Source organism: Pleurodeles waltl, chromosome 9, assembly GCF_031143425.1.
Source record: "Pleurodeles waltl isolate 20211129_DDA chromosome 9, aPleWal1.hap1.20221129, whole genome shotgun sequence".
In the NCBI taxonomy this organism is placed as follows: domain Eukaryota; kingdom Metazoa; phylum Chordata; class Amphibia; order Caudata; family Salamandridae; genus Pleurodeles; species Pleurodeles waltl.
In genome coordinates this window covers 483,018,274-483,035,116 of record NC_090448.1, presented here as the reverse complement: position 1 = coordinate 483,035,116, position 16,843 = coordinate 483,018,274, and the positions used below count along the sequence as shown (strand labels likewise).

At 44.3% G+C, this 16,843-nt stretch overlaps 1 long non-coding RNA gene across 1 annotated transcript; it reads left to right on the top strand.

The window, feature by feature from the left end:
- Positions 1–707: 707 nt before the first annotated feature.
- On the top strand, positions 708–1,059 carry LOC138258652 (uncharacterized). The gene is made up of 3 exons (XR_011198483.1): positions 708–801; positions 896–941; positions 1,031–1,059. It is a non-coding gene; the product is annotated as an uncharacterized lncRNA (long non-coding RNA).
- Positions 1,060–16,843: the final 15,784 nt, after the last annotated feature.

The following is a 16,843-nucleotide window of genomic DNA, read 5'->3' as shown; positions in this document are numbered from 1 at the left end:
CTGATGGTTCAGGATCCGTTCCGCTACTGTCCCCCGTGCGTTCCGTTGCATATTCTCAGAATTCGCACGCGCGCATTTTGTCAACTCCCAGACCTAGCGGCCGTCAACCGCGGTCTCGGATTAAGCGGACCAGAAAGGGAACCTTCCCTTTTGGGTCCGGAGGCGGCTCGGCCGCCTTCCCGTACGGCCACGTTAGATTTGCAAACGCCAACCGCTGATTGGTCAGTAACTGAACCAATCACAGCCGTGTATGCTCGCTCCAATATGGAGGCAGAGCATTTTTAAGACAGACGTCCGCAATACGTGCGGCGTCGTCCATGATACATCTCGGGCGTACGCAGGAGTTCCTCCAACCCGGGCTTTCTGTTTCGCCGGCTGGATTCAAGCCTGCACGCTGACTGCTTCGGCAGCAGCCCGTGTTCATAAGTAAGTGTTTCACCCTTTTCAGGGACAATCCACTTATTCCTACCTGTCCCTAGAGTGGTGGCCAGCTTCATTTACGCACACTCCTTGTATTATAGAGCACCCGAGCCCCTGAATTTTCAACGCTGTCTAGCCAATTACAGCCACTTGACAATTTGAACACCCCCCACATTGAGATTATTCATCTATCTGTAAGTGATTAATTTTATTTCCTCTAGTATCCAATCCTTTGTTATTGCACGATACCGACCTAACCACTCAATACTTCTTTGTCCTAGAAAACACCTGAGCCCCAGATACTAGCGATCACGGGCGCTCTTTGATACTACGACCGCAGACAAGCGTAGATTCGTAGACCTTGGGACTTTGCCATGTCTTGTAAGTCCCTTTATTTTATTTTATTTTATTTTCCATTCAGACTAATCCATGTGATTATCAGGCATATTGAACAATGTAATCATTTTCCTAATAGAAAGATGTCCCTGATCACCAGATTGGTTCTTTACACTGGAATTTAGGTGAGTTTCCCAGTCTGTATACTTCTAATACCATTATTCACACTGATTAACCAGACCTCTAGTAATACAGTGATTTATACCACCCATAGGTGCTACCAATTGGATTATCCTTGTCCTGATGATGACCCTTTCTTGACTCACCTTATTACGGGGTCGAAACGTCAACATATCTCCAAAAAGTGGTTGAGACAAATACAAAGACATTTTGTGAAACTTCAGGGCTTCCTGGACTGAATGAGCCACTCGAAGTTCATAATTTTCTTTAAACCACACTCTGCACTGACTGTATATATCACCTTCACTTACCTGCACTTCAGCACTTTCACTGTTTTTTAGGAGCACCTATTGAGACAAATGTGAAAATATAATAAATACTCTCTCATGAACAAAATTACATGTTCAATCAATATTCACATGTAAAAACGTTTTGGATTAATATGATCAAAGTAATATATGAAGTAATAAATTTCTTTTGATATCCCATTTATGGTACACAGAGAATTTCTTAAGTCTTTTGTATCCCGCAGAAGTCTAGGTTACTTTCCCCCTTGCACTGACCTCTAATGCAAACACAACCATAAATCTGGGCCTTAGATCGCCCCAAGAAACCATTAATCAAAAGATTGCCATGTGCCTAAACTAATAATTCATGCCCAAAAAAGACTTGCTTACAAACAAAAAGTCTCCCTTTGCACCGTCCTCCCTCACCTACAGTCACAGTGGCCATCACCGGAGCCACCACCAAGTGGCAAAAACAAGCTTTCAAGCCCATGCAGTCCCCAGTAGGAGACGGCTGTGCCGTTAATGCAGAGTTGCAGCGAGAGGACCATGCTGATGGCATGAGATGGCTCCAAGACCTGCAGACCAAGTGAAAAAACAAAACAAGGCTTGAAGAGGGTGCTTGTGCGGGGCCCAGTGGAGCTGCATCATATTGCACCGAGGCAGGGATCGAGAAACAGAGACCCGCTTGTAGCCTCCCCTCCCCTTTTGTTGGCGGGGCTTGCCTCGCCCCAAGGGATACGACCCTGGAAGCACTACAGTTGCCTCCGGGACCACACCCCTGGCCCAGTCAATCACAGCCCACCTCACTGAGAGGCCGTGGTGCATCATGCCGCAACCCCCAGCTCCGGCCCACGCTCTCTGCCATATGTATGGCTCCCCCGAATTGGGGGAGCCTTTGCCATTAAACAGAAAATATGGTATATATGATGGGTCTCTATTTAATTCAGAAAAGCTCCAACTTTCCCTTTTAAATTAACATTTTTATTTTTTATATTTGTTTGTAAATTAAATAAAATTTATTATCATTTCTGTGTTTGTTTGATGAATCATTGTTTGCGTATTTTAGTGTGTTTTACTGTACGAACCACCCAAACTGTTAAGACATGGGAACCCCAGATTCCTATAATGGGTGAGTGAGGGTCCCTGGCATCCAATAATGATTATTTGGGGGTTCCCGTATTTCACTGTTTTAGACCAGTGGTGCCCACCCTGTGGTCCGGGGACCCCTGGGGGTCTGCAAAGCCTCTTCAGGGGGTCCGTTACTGCTGAGAAAATGAAATAATATTAACAGATTAGGTCCCCTGCTTTCAGAAATGACTCAGTGAGGGGTCCCCGAATTCCAATAATGATTCACTGGGTTCCGGTATTGATAAAGTGGGGTCCACAAGAGTCAAAAGGTTGGGAACCACTGTCTTAGACCATTGGCAGTTAGGCTTTCACACCTGGAGGGAATAAAATGACACTATTTCTAGCCATTGATAAAATAAAGAATATTATGGATGACAGTAATTTGCTGAAGAGCATACTACATGACTCTGCCACATTTGACATAGTAACGCAAATTAATCTCAATGACAGACTTAGGGAAATAGGTATGTCCAGGGCTCCAGCTACCTAGTTGGCATCCTTTGTGAAGGATCACACCCAGGTTGTGCCCATGTCACCATTTTTTCAAGCAGCTAACAGACAACGTTCAGAGTTTTGCAAAGCTCCTCACTCAGTCCGATGCTATTTAAAATATCCACGTCACTCATTACCTCAGCTCTTTGGGCCTTGCTTCTTTGATATGTCTTATGCCACCAGTGGAATTCAGCTCCACGGGATGCTCCAAAATATAGGCAACTGCTTTGTAGGCATCTTTAGATGTCATGAGTGATGTCATCAATGATGGCATTTGAAATATCAGGTATGTCAAATGATATAGAACATCACAAGTCATATGTGAGGTCATAAGCAACGTATGACAGGGGTACAAGATATAGTTAGCTCAGGTAACTAACTGCTGAATTTCTGTGGTACAGTGGGTGTAAAATCTGAATTTCTAAGGTTTTTTTAATTCAATTTCCTAACTATAACGTGCCTGTAACCTTTGTTTTTTTCACAGTGAATTCCTATGTTTTTTTTTTTGAGTTCAGAAAAGATTTTTATTCTTTTAAATGCTAACAGAAGGAAAAAAGAATAATAAATAAATAAAACAAACAGCAGAAGCGAATTGGTAAGTAATATCACAAAATTACACACATAATTTTTTTGTCTTAGTCCAGGATATAACAATGAGTAGGTCGAACAATGTATTGAAAGCATACATGGATCCTAATAGTGGATTAGATAATTAAGTAGAGAAGAGAAAAAGAATATACGAAATAAGAGAGAAGGTGAGAGATAGAATAAGATATATGTTTTGTTTCTGTGGGGAGTAGGTAATTTGGTTTGCTGGCAGGTTAGAGGTTTGAGCTCTAGGTATTAGGGATGAACCAACAAGAAGAGATTGTTCATGGGGGTTTACTGGAAGCAAAAAAGTTATCTAGGGTGCCCCATATGTTATGTGAGTGAGTTTTCCATGGGGAATGCTGGAGTGCAATATTGACGGCTCCGCGTATTTGAATTAGCCAGTTCAGCCAAGATTTAAAATTAGTTTTGTGCGTGGATTTCCAGTTTACGGTAACAGACTTGATTGCTGCAGTGAGCATAAGGTCAAGAAGGAGGCGATCTGATTCCTACTTGATGTTGGTATCTAGGAAGCCAGTAATGAAGTGTGAAAAATCTTTTTTTGGATTAATATGGAACAATTTGGAGAATGCATCAGTCCAAAATGGTTGAACCTGTGTACAAAAAAAGATTAGATGAGGAAGATCTCCAGTCTGTTTCTGGCAGTTCCAACAAGTAGGAGTATCCATTATGTGTGTAGGCGAGAGGATGTCCAGAAAATATTACGTAGTGTCCAAAATTTAGTCTGCGAAAGAATAGGGGTGACTTTGTGTATAGTCACTGATGTCCAGATTTTTGTCCACTCCGAGTCTGTAAACATCGAACCAGATTGGTTATTCCAAAAGGCTAGGGTCCTCTTCAAAGAGTTGGTAGTTGATGGCTGAAGGAAATGGTATAGTTTAGAAACTTAGTGGCCATTTTTGGATAATTTCAGGATTAAGGGAAAAATTGACGGGTCTGCGTGAAGGGACTGAGTTTTTGACAGTGATACTTTAAGTTTGAGGAAGTTATAAAATTCCTTGTTTTCAATATGGTATATAGTCTGTAGATGCGCAAATGTGTGAGGGTTGAAGGGTGTACATAGTGATTATGGGTAGTAAATACCCTTGTTTATCCATGATTGCCAATAGAGGATTTGACCTTTGTATTTGATATTTGGGTTGTGCCATAGGGAAGCGGTGTTAGAGGATTTCAATTTAACTTATAGATTGTTGACGGAGAGTAGTGCACGTTTAGTATTGCTAAATATATATTTAGAATATGGTATATGCTTGTCAGTAGAAGTGAGTAGGGTTGCCGGTTCTAGGTTTCCCAGTATGGCATTTTCTGCTTCAAACCGTAGAGGAGTGTAATTTTAGAGTGGTGAAAGCCAGTAAGATCCTTGTTTGGCAAGAAATGCTGCCTGGTAAGTTCTGAAGTTGGGTAGGTTAAGACCATCCAGATTTTTGGGGAGTTTTAGTTTGTGTAAGGCTATCCTAGGTTTCTTATCTTTCCTTAAAAAGTTGTTGATTATTTTATCTATTTTATGGTGGAAGTCATCATTTTTTATTGTTTCGATGCCACCCCACCAGGTGATGAATTTAGGAGACCATCCCTGTAGTAGTTGTTTGATATTTCCCAGAGTTAGTTGTTCGTTATGTAGTAGGGTGTCCATTAGATCCGATCCAAACTCTAAACCTAAGTATTTTATGTAATTTGGTTGCCATGTTAGTCCTGAATTTCCCAGTAGAGTTTGTGGGCCTAGTGTGTTTAGCAATTTCACTTCTGATTTATCTGTTTAATTTATAGCCGGATACACAAGAATATTGTTGAATTGTGTCCATTAAGGCCCGAATGGAGCGTTGGGGGTCATCTGATAAAATTAAAATGTCATCAGCGTAAGTTATCAGTTTAATTTTTTTATTATAGAAGTCTATACCTGATATCTGTGGATTATTATTAATATGTGAGATTAATGGTTCAAGGGCTATGAGGAATAGGGAGGGTGAGAGTGGGCAACCTTGTCTCGTGCCTTTTTCGAGGTTAAAGTGCGTAGAAATCATGCCGTTTACAGAGATAGCGCCTAGGGTTGCTGTATAATGCCATGATCATTTTTATAAAGAGATTTCCAAGGTTAAAGTATTTGAGAGATTGTTCCAGGAATGTCCAGGAGACCTTGTCAAAAGCCTTTTCTGTATCCAATGCTATAGCCACTGATGGCGTGAATAGGTGTTTGGCTCGTTCTATGGCATGGCAGAGAAGGTGTGTATTGTCGTTGGCCATTCTGTTTTTCAAAAACCCTACTTGTGAATTGCTAATCAGTTGAGGAAGGAAAGGATTAAGGCCCTCATTACAACCCTTGCGGTAAATGCTGCTTTCCGCCATGCTGAAAACTGCCAACATACTGTTGCGGCAGCGGAATTCCGCCACAGGTATTACGACCCACATCTCGGAATCCGCCACAATACCGACACCCACACAAGTCTGCCACACCAAAGGTCAGTGATAAACTGGCAATACCAAAACCTCCACCGTCACGCCAACAAGAATACGCCCACACTATCACGACCCACGAATCAACGCAGCGGTCTTACAACCGCGGTAATCCATTGGCGGTACATACCGCCGCACTCAAAATACACACACATTTACAAACCCAACCACATTGGACAATTCGAAATACACACACCTGATACACATAGACACACTACACCCACACACCCACAACACTATAAAACACACACCCACATTACCTACAACCCCTTACAATGACATTTTTGCACGGAAGCAGAGAGAGAGATTAGCAAACACTACACCAGCAGCCTCAGGCACACAACACCATTACTCATACAACATCCACGCACCTCAAACAACACACACCAACACAACACATCACACAGCACAATAAACAGCACCTCACACATCACCCACACAACATCATGGCACCTCAAAGACACCCCAGGAGGAGCTCAGGGTCATGGTGGAGGAAATCATCCAGGTAGAGCCACAGCTTTTCGGTTCACAGGTGCAGCACACCTCCATTGCTAGGAAAATGGAGCTATGGCGGAGAATCGTCGAAAGGGTCAACGCAGTGGGACAGCATCCAAGAACACGGGATGACATCAGGAAGAGGTGGAACGACCTATGGGGGAAGGTGCGTTCAGTGGTTTCCAGGCACCAGATTGTTGTACAGAGGACTGGCTGGCGGTGGACCCCCACCTCCTCCCCCACAACTAACAACATGGGAGGAGCAAGTTTTGGCAATACTGCATCCTGAGGGTCTGACCGGAGTAGCAGAAGGACTGGACTCTGGTAAGTCATATGTTTACTACATTATCCCCCCCACCCCACATGCATGCCATCACATACCCCCACCCCCACCCCCATCACTCCAACACCTCACATATGTCCCACTATCACAACCCACACATCCCAATACCAAGGCCCTTCATGCAGCACCTATGCATGGACCACCATCACCAAAGCATGTCCAGTACAGATACCCACACAGACCCCAAACCAACTATCACAAAAGGGCAAACACAATTATGCAAGCACAGGAGTAGAGGGTACCTCACCCAATGCACAATATGGCAAACACAGATACTAAAACTATGCATTTACACCCCAAAAGGACCCATACCCAATGTCACTGGACAGGAGGTGCCAGATATATCCAGTCCCCCCACAGAAGAGGCCCACAGTGATGACAGCAGCTCTGCACGCCTGGATCAAGATGACCAGCCCGGCCCATCAGGGACCTCTGGACACTCGGTTCCCCTGCCACTGTCACAAAGCACCACAGAACCTCCCACCTCAGGACACACTAGCACAGCACCCACCCAGCGGGCCCATCCCTCTGTCCCCAGGACACGTCAATCAGCAGTGTGTCCACCACTACAGGGAACCCAGGCAAACCCACCAACCCTAGAAAATCAGGGACCTGGGGTCAGTGGCAGTGGGCACACGGTTCAGGGGACAGAGGCACAGGATAACAGGGAAGCTGGGAGGACTGCTGTGCGACAGGGGGAGGACAGGCCCAGGGAACCAACACTCTACGAGGCACTCTCCAACATAATGGGAGCATACCACCATTCCCAGGAGACCAAGGGCACGGTACTGGCCAAGTTTCAGGAAACTCAGCAGCTGCAGGAGGAACACTACCTTGGGATCAGGGAGGACTTGAAGTCCATTAACAACACCCTGGTCACCATTGCAGGGGTGCTGGCAGACCTTGTCAACACCATGAGGGACACAGTGGCACACAAACGGGCCCCTCACACTAGCCTGGATGATGAACAGCCCTCCACCTCCGCCGGCGCTAGTGGACAGGAGGCACCGCCACAGCAACAACCGGTCGCCAGCACCCCACCCCCTGCATAAGGAGAACCACCCCGCAAACGGTCCCTGAGATCCAGGAACAAGACAGAGAACATTGCCAAGACCCCCGCCAGGAAATAAGACCCTCCTGAATGTCACCCTTCTGTCCCACTTTGTCACCCTGTCCACCTTAAACTGCCATTGCTCCTCTTCCTATGCCCCATCGGACAATGCACCTGGGACATGTCAGTGTAGGCCCTCTCCTGTTGAAGGTCAGGTATCAAGTGAGTGAACAGATAGAAAATGGCGGTCACGTCCGCGGCGGTGCATACCGTCACCACCGGCGTTCATCGTCATTGGCTCCTGGAACCAATAGGGCCCAATGATAACCAATGCTGAATTGCCCAGCTGTCTTCGACCGCCTACCGTGATGTTGCACAACGCCAGTGCAGTCACCTCATTTCCCCTTGTCCCACCTTACAGGTCAGGCAGCCGCCATTTCAGGGGGCCACATGGCAGGCCAACTAACTGCGTCACACCTATTTAGGCCAGGAATACGGACAAAGGCACATAGAGAAAATGTTACGATTGTGCTAAACAGCCTTGTGAAACCTATGTGGTGTATGACCCTCTGCTCACTGTTCTCCTCCATAGGGCATGTCCGCTGGGGTAGGTGATGAGATGGCGGCATCCTCCGGTGTACAGACCCCTGGTGGACCTGTCGACAATGGAAGACAGACACATCATAATCACTTACAGACTTGATCGAGCAACAATCCAGGAACTGTGTGTCCTGTTGGAGCCAGACCTGATGTCATCTATCTGCCATCCCACAGGAATCCTCCCTCTAGTGCAGGTCCTGTCAGTGATCCATTTCCTGGCAAGTGGGTCTTTTTAAACAACAGTAGCCATGGCATCAGGTATGTCACAGCCAATGTTCTCTAACGTGTTGTCCAGAGTGTTATCTGCCCTGCTGAAACACAAGCACAGCTACATTGTTTTCCCTCAGGTGGAGGATCTGCCCACAGTGAAAGGTGACTTTTATGCCCTGGGACATATCCCCAACATAATTGGTGCCATTGATGGGACACATGTGGCATTTGTCCCCACCACAGGAATGAACAGGTGTACAGAAACCGGAAAAGCTACCATTCAATGAATGTGCAGATGGTGTATTTGGCAGACCAGTGCATCTCCCATGTGAATGCCAAGTATCCTGGCTCAGTGCATGACTCTTACATTTTGAGGAATAGCAGCATCCCTTATGTGATGGGGCAACTCCAGAGGCACCTTGTGTGGCTCATAGGTGAGCCCAAGGTCCCCACACAGTTTCATTTGCTGTATGGGTATGGGAGATTCCCTAATGTTTGGAGAATGTCTAACTGTTGTCCCTCGATATTTGCAGGTGACTCTGGTTACCCCAACCTGTCATGGCTACTAACCCGTGAGGAATCCCAGGACAAGGGCAAAGGAACGCTACAATGAGGCACATGGGCGAACTAGGAGGATAATAGAACGCACCTTCGGCCTCCTGAAGGCCAGATTCCGGTGCCTCCATCTGACAGGTGGATCCCTATACTACTCACCGAAGAAGGTGTGCCCGATAATCGTGGCATGCTGTATGTTGCACAACCTGGCTTTGCAACGCCAGGTGCCTTTTCTGCACGAGGATGGGCCTGATGGTGGTCTTGTGGCAGCTGTGGAGCCTGTGGACAGTGAAGAAGAGGAGGCAGAAGAAGAAGATGTAGACAACCGTAACAACATCATCGTGCAATACTTCCAGTGAGACACAGGTAAGAGGATGGAACTGCTTCCCACATCTCATACTATTGAAGGACCTAGCATAAATCTGCCTTTTTACCTCTGTGTATGGACCCTGCCTTGTCACTTTGACTTTCCATTCCACAGATCTGGGTCCCACTTTGTGCCCTCTGCTATGCTTACTGCTGGCCTACAACCGTGTAACATTGGTATGTGAACAAGTACATTGACATTGCTATATTTCAGAGAGGTTGCTATTACACATTTGTGAAAGCACAGACTGACTCCAGATTGTTTTGTGATTCAAGGGTGTTTACTTCTGTGCTGATAAGTGGAGGGGGAGGTGAAATGGGCTGGGTTGATGGTGGAGGAATGTCCATGGTAGAGTCCAGTCTCTTGTCTACCATAGACAGAGCATCCACTGCCGGAAAAGATGGGAGGACTTGCGCCGCTGGACCAAGAAGACGGCGGAGGCCCAGCTGGGGATGGCCTCTCAACGTCGAAGGGGTGCCAGTCGCACCATGACCCCCCCTGATCTACCGGATCCTGGCGGTGGCATATTCTGAGTTGGATGAGCGCTTGAGAGCATCATAGCAGCCACAAGGGGGTGAGTACACCCTCATTCAGATTACTCTGCATGCTTGACGATGTGTCTGGGTGGGGGAGGTGGGCTGTGGGTTCCTGTCAACACCAGAGCAGTACGCGCTCTATTGGCGACAAAAATGCTAAAACCCAGCACTCTCAAAACAACGTAATTTATGCATTGTGCTGATATGTTGTGGTTTAACCTTTTGCATTGCAGAGTTCAATCCTGAAAACTTATTTTTAATATGCTTACAAATAATGTTCCTTTGCAATGTATTGCTGCAGGTTTTCAGAGTGTGTTAGGATGTGGCCCCTTTCCAGGGCCTTCCAGAGACTTTCCCTGCAACATGCCTGGGCGTGATTCTGGGCTGGGCCAAGACTCTATAAAGAGAGCCAGCCCAACTCCCAGTGCTCACTATTCAGAGGTCCCGGTGCAGAGCAGCAGCTTCTTCCGGAGCTCCTTTTCCGGCGGCCTATTTGGATCTTCCAGTCTTCTGCACTCATCCTTCATTGGTGATCATTGTTCCAGGCGGTAAGACGGTGGTTGGACTGTCCGACACCGTTATTGACAATTTTCATATTCTTGGTTTAATTCTTAAATGAGTAACAGATTACTTGTGCGCTACCATTTCTTGACATTTATATGGTAGTTTACAAATAGGCAAGACGCGCGATTTATTTCATAAAGGTTTGACTTTGTTATTCATTACGCGCTACCATTTCTTGACATTTATATGGTAGTTTACAAATAGGCAAGACGCGCAACTTATTTCATAAAGGTTTGACTTTGTTATTCATTACGTGCTACCATTTCTTGACATTTACATGGTGGCTTAAGAATCGGCAAGACGCGCAATTCGTTTTATGGTGTTTAAACATTGTTGTCCATTGCGCGCTACTATTTCTTGACATTTACATGATGTTTTACAAATTGGCAAGACGCACAACTCGTTTCATGCGCATACCATTTCTTGACATTTACATGGTGGCTTAAGAATCGGCAAAAGAAGCGCGATTCGTTTCATTGTACTTTGATCTTGTTATTTATTGTGAGCTGTTATTCCTTCACATTTATATTGTGTTTTACGAATCGGCAAGACGCGCTATTCGATTAATGATGGTTTGACTTTGATATTCATTGCGTGCTACCATTTCTTGGTATTTTACATGGTAACACTCGAATTGGCAAGACGCACGATTCTCTCCTCAAGTTTAATTCATGTTGTTTATTGTATGCCACTATTCTAAGATATTTATTATGTAATATTCGAGTTGACAAGTTATGTGATTTGTTTCCTGAATCCATATTGTGTTATTCATGGTGCACAATCCTTTTATGGTGTTTACTACATATATATATATATATATATATATACATATATATATATATATATATATATATATCTGCAATATGCGCCATTTGTGTTGAAACATTTTAAGAGTACACAGAAGGCCAGAGTTTCTAGATGCAATATTGTATGGTCCTAGTATACACATTCTCAAAACAGGATTTATATGACTGGTTTAACATTTAGTCAGAATGTTTTTTCTGATTCTCATGTAAAGGAAAGTACTTGAATAAGAAAGTTTTCATTTAATTCATCTTGATGCCCCTACAGGTATCCGGCCATCTTGAAACTTAGTAATTCTAAACTTAACTCTTAGATTGTTCATGTTTTCAGAGTGACTAGGCTTAGAATCATAGTCTAGTATTGATTTCAGGAGATATAATTTTCATATTGTGTGTTCTAACCTTTTTCTTACTACAGGTCTCCTTCCCAGCTGTTCCCTTCCTAATACCCTCTTCCCCTCTTGAACTCTCTCTGTCTCTGTGATTTATCTATCAGAGTCTTGGAGCTGTTCAGTGGTGGACGTGTTGGGAACATGCACAGACCCCGAGGATCTGGTGACTCTGACAGAATAGTGAGCCCACAAATTATTATCCTCCTGGCTTGTGTATGTTCTCAGCATGGCCACGCTAGACGCGTTAGTCAAGGCTATCACCCAGCTCCAAGCAGAGGTGGTATCATCCAAAGAATTGACAAATAGCTTAGCAGAGAGAGTGAGTCAGTTGCAAGATAAGGTAGAGAAGAAGGAACAACGTCCCACAGGTGTGTCTTGGCCAGGTACTTCTTCTCAGGCTTCTGGAAGTAATCCGATTTCCCTAAATGTTCCTTCTGCAATTCCTTTAGCTCCACCAGAACGTTTCTCAGGTGACCCTTTGAAAGCACAATCTTTCCTGGTTCAAGTGGATCTACACTTCACCTGCAGACCAAATACTTTCCCCGATGCCCAGTCCAAAGTAGCTTTCTTGTTATCATATCTGTCTGGGGATGCAGCTACTTGGGCAATTCCTCTTGTGCGTAAGAGTAGTCCCTTGTTGTACAACTGGAGAATTTTTTTTGTGAATTTGAGAGAGTGTTTGATCGTAGAACTGTAACACAGTCAGCAGATTGTGAATTATTAGATTTACGCCAAGGGAATCAAGACCTAGTGTCGTATTTAGCCAACTTTAACCGGCTGGTTGCCGAGACATCCTGGTCTGAAGAAAGACAAGCAGTCTTGTTTTACAAGGGACTCAAAGAAGAACTAAAAGATATCTTAGCGCAAATCGACCCCCAACCTACAGACTGTCAAGAATTAATAAATCTTGTCTTGAGACTTGATCATCGTTTAGCAGAACGTAAAGGAACGCGCAAAAAGATTGAAAAATATTCATGGCACGTTCATGATAACAGAGACTCAAGAACTCCGAAAGAAAGAACGCCGGAACCGATGGAAATTGAAACCATCAGAAGACCTTTGACCAAAGATGAAAAGGACCTACGCAGAAAAAATGGACAATGTCTTTACTGTGGGCGAAAAGGTCATTTTGCCAAAGATTGTCCAATCAAACCAAAGAACAAGCAAGGTCCAGTTCAGAAGGTCGCAGCCGATGCACCAGTCGAGTTGGAAAACTAAAACACCCAAGATGCAGAGAAGGGTTGCTCTTGGGTGTCACCGTGGACCCTTCACAATCTAGACATCTTAAACTGAAAATAAGAGTTCAGGTCAAGAAAAAGATCTATTTAAAAAAAGCTCTAGTCGATTCTGGGGCTACTGGGAACTTTGTTGATGTCCAATTGGTTTGTGCATGGGGGATCCCATGTATTGAAAAGAAGACCCCAGAAATCATCCAGGCAGTCGATGGAAAACTCTTGACTGGAGGTCCGGTAACTCTTCAGACTATCCCCTTGTCGATGATTTGTGAAGATAAGAATCAAAGAAAGAAACATAAAGAAAAAATCATCCTTGACGTGATCCATGCTCCCCAATATGGGATTATCCTCGGCTTGCCATGGTTAACTCATCACAATCTGGAGATCAATTGGGCAGAACGAAAAATCGTGTTCTCATCTACGCTATGTAACGAACAATGTCTCTAAAAGATTCAAGTACCAAAAGTTTGCAACTCTTACATAGCTACTGCCGCGGAGAAAGAAATTCAGCTGCCCAAACAGTGTTCATCTTACAAAGATGTATTTGATGAGAAAGGAGCAGAGACTCTACCTCCTCATAGATCTTATGACTGTCAAATTGATCTAGCCCCAGGTGCGATACTTCCCAACTGTCGTGTATATGCCCTGTCAGAACATGAAAATCAACATTTACGAAAACACCTAGATCAATTTTTGGAGAATGGCTTCATTCGCCCCTCTAAGTCTCCTGCAGGTTCGCCTTTGTTTTTTGTTCCAAAAGCTAAGGGAGAACTTCGAACTTGCATCGACTATAGGGGTTTGAACAAAGTCACCATCAAGAATAAATATCCTTTACCCCTAATTCCGGTCTTAGTGGAACAAGTAAAGAGCAAAAATCTACACGAAGCTTGACCTTCGAGGTGCTTATCATTTGGTCAGAATGAGAGAGGGTGACGAATGGAAAACAGCGTTCAAGACAAGATATGGCCTTTTTAAATACACCGTCATGCCTTTTGGTCTGTGTAATGCTCCAGCAGCATTTCAATTTTTCTTGACGTTCTTAGAGAGTACCTCGACATATTTGCCATAGTCTACATCGATGACATTTTGATCTACTCAGACAATGAAAACAAACATGTTCAACATTTCAAGAAAATTCTTGCAGCCCTTCGAAAACACCATTTATATTGCAAACTAACCAAGTGTGAGTTTCATGTTACCACAGTTGAGTTTTTAGGGGTTATTCTTACCCCTCAAGTTATGGTGATGGCAGAAAAGAAAGTAAAAGCCGTATCTGATTGGCCCACCCCAAAGACTGTTCGTGATGTACAATGTTTCCTGGGGTTTGCAAATTTTTACCGGAGGTTCATAAATCATTTCTCCCAGACAGTGGCTCCAATCGCTAAGCTACTAAGAAAGAAAGAAAAGTTTGTATGGTCCCTAGAAGCTGATCAAGCCTTCTCGACTTTGAAGGAAGCTTTCTCCACTGCCCCAGTCTTGACTCATCCTGATGCGAATCAACTTTTCATAGTGGAAGCTGATGCTTCAGATGTAGCAATAGGAGCCGTCTTATCACAACGAAATAAAGACACTGGTCAACTTCATCCTGTAGCTTATATGTCTCGAAGTTGAACGAAGCCGAACAGAACTATGTCATTGCTGAAAAAGAGCTTCTGGCGATTTGTGACGCCTTTAAAGAATGGAGACATCATTTGTTGGGTGCCAAATACACTGTCACAGTATATACTGATCATCGTAATCTTCAATTCATGAGTTCCGCCAGACTTTTGACCCCTCGGCAATTACGCTGGATGCTTTTTTTTGTCAAATTTTATTTTGTAGTAACCTTCCGGCCTGGTAAAGATAATCGCAAGGCTGACGCCTTGTCCCATCAAGAGTCTACCACGTTGCCTGCATTTCAAGCCTCCAGAGCTATCATTGCTCCTGACAAGGTTCTATGTATCATAAAAACTGAAGATTTCTTTGAAGAAATTCACAACTCTTTCACTGTTGAAAAATGGCAAACATGGGCCCAAGCAGATCCCAAAAGGTCAATCAAGCAAGGTTTACCCTTTCATGACGCTCGTTTGTTCGTACCCACTACCAAACTTCGCAAGATAGTGTTTCATTGGTTGCATGTTATACCTACGGCAGGTCACCCAGGTACTCCTAAAACTCTTGAACTGATCCAACGCTATTTTTGGTGGCCTACACTAACAAAAGATATAAAAGCAATGGTAAACAACTGTGAAGTTTGTGCTTGCATTAAAACAAGTCATTCAAAACCAAAAGTGTTGTTACATCCACTTCCAACCCAAATCGTCCATGGGAGCACATTTCTTTAGACGTTATTACCGGTCTGCCAGTGGTTCAACAGCATTCAGTAATTCTGGTGGTAGTAGATAGTCTCACCAAATATGGACATTTCATCGCCTGTAAAAAATTGCCCACTTCTAGTGAATTGGCAACTATTTTACTGAACAGAGTGGTTCGTTATCATGGACTGCCAAAGGTTATCCTCCACGATCGGGGGTCACAATTTTCCTCCAATTTCTGGAAGACATGGTGTAAAACACTCCAAGTGACATCTACGCTATCTACTAGTCACCATCCTCAAACAGATGGTCAAACGGAGAGACTAAATCAGACTTTGAAACAATACCTACGCGCCTACGCTGAAAAGGCACTTCATTCTTGGACATCTATGCTCTGGTTAGCTGAGTTAGCTTGCAATAACTCATTCCACACTTCTATTGGCGTTACACCCTTTTTTGGTTTATTTGGCTATCATCCTGACACCTTGCCCATCACAATTCCTCAAGAAAGTTCTCTTACTCCAGCAGTGTCAGAAACCATTCAGCATTTACATCAAACCCAGAAACTGATTCAACAGCATTTAGAAAAAGCCAAACAGAAATATAAAAGGCATTATGTCAAGAAACATTGTGAGGGACCGCAATATCAACCAGGTGACAAAGTGTGGCTTACCACAAAACATATAGACTTCAAGAAGAAGCACATGTTTAACCCCAAATTCATAGGTCCTTATACTGTCCTTCAGCAAATCAATCCGGTGACCTATAAACTACAATTGCCCAGATCCTTACGGATTCCTCCAGTGTTCCACACTTCCCTCTTGAAAAAGGCATCCCAAAAGGTCCACCCTCATCCAGCTCCTGTTCTAGTACAAGGGGAAGAAGAATAGGAAGTCAAGAAAGTGTTGGATTCTAAACTGAGAGGGCGTAATCTATGGTACTTATTCTCATGGAAAGGTTATGGTCCTGAAAGTAACTCCTGGGTTTCCGCATTGATGTTCATGCTCCAGTACTTGTGAGACGCTTTCATCGTCTTAATCCAAGCAAACCAGGCCCTAGAGCGCGTCTGGGATAGGGGAGTACTGTCAACACCAGAGCAGTACGCGCTCTATTGGCGATAAAAATGCAAAAACCCAGCACTCTCAAAACAAAGTCATTAATGCATTGTGCTGATATGTTGTGGTTTAACCTTTTGCATTGCATAGTTCAATGCTGAAAACGTATTTTTAATATGCTTACAAATACTGTTCCTTTGCAATGTATTGCTGCAGGTTTTCAGAGTGTGTTAGGGTGTGGCCCCTTTCCAGGGCCTTCCAGAGACTTTCCCTGCAACATGCTTGGGCGTGGTTCTGGGCTGGGCCAAGACTCTATAAAAGAGAGCCAGCCCAACTCCCAGTGCTCACTATTCAGAGGTCCCGGTGCAGAGCAGCAGCTTCTTCCTGAGCTCCTGTTCCGGCAGCCTATTTGAATCTTCCAGCCTTCTGCCCTCATCCTT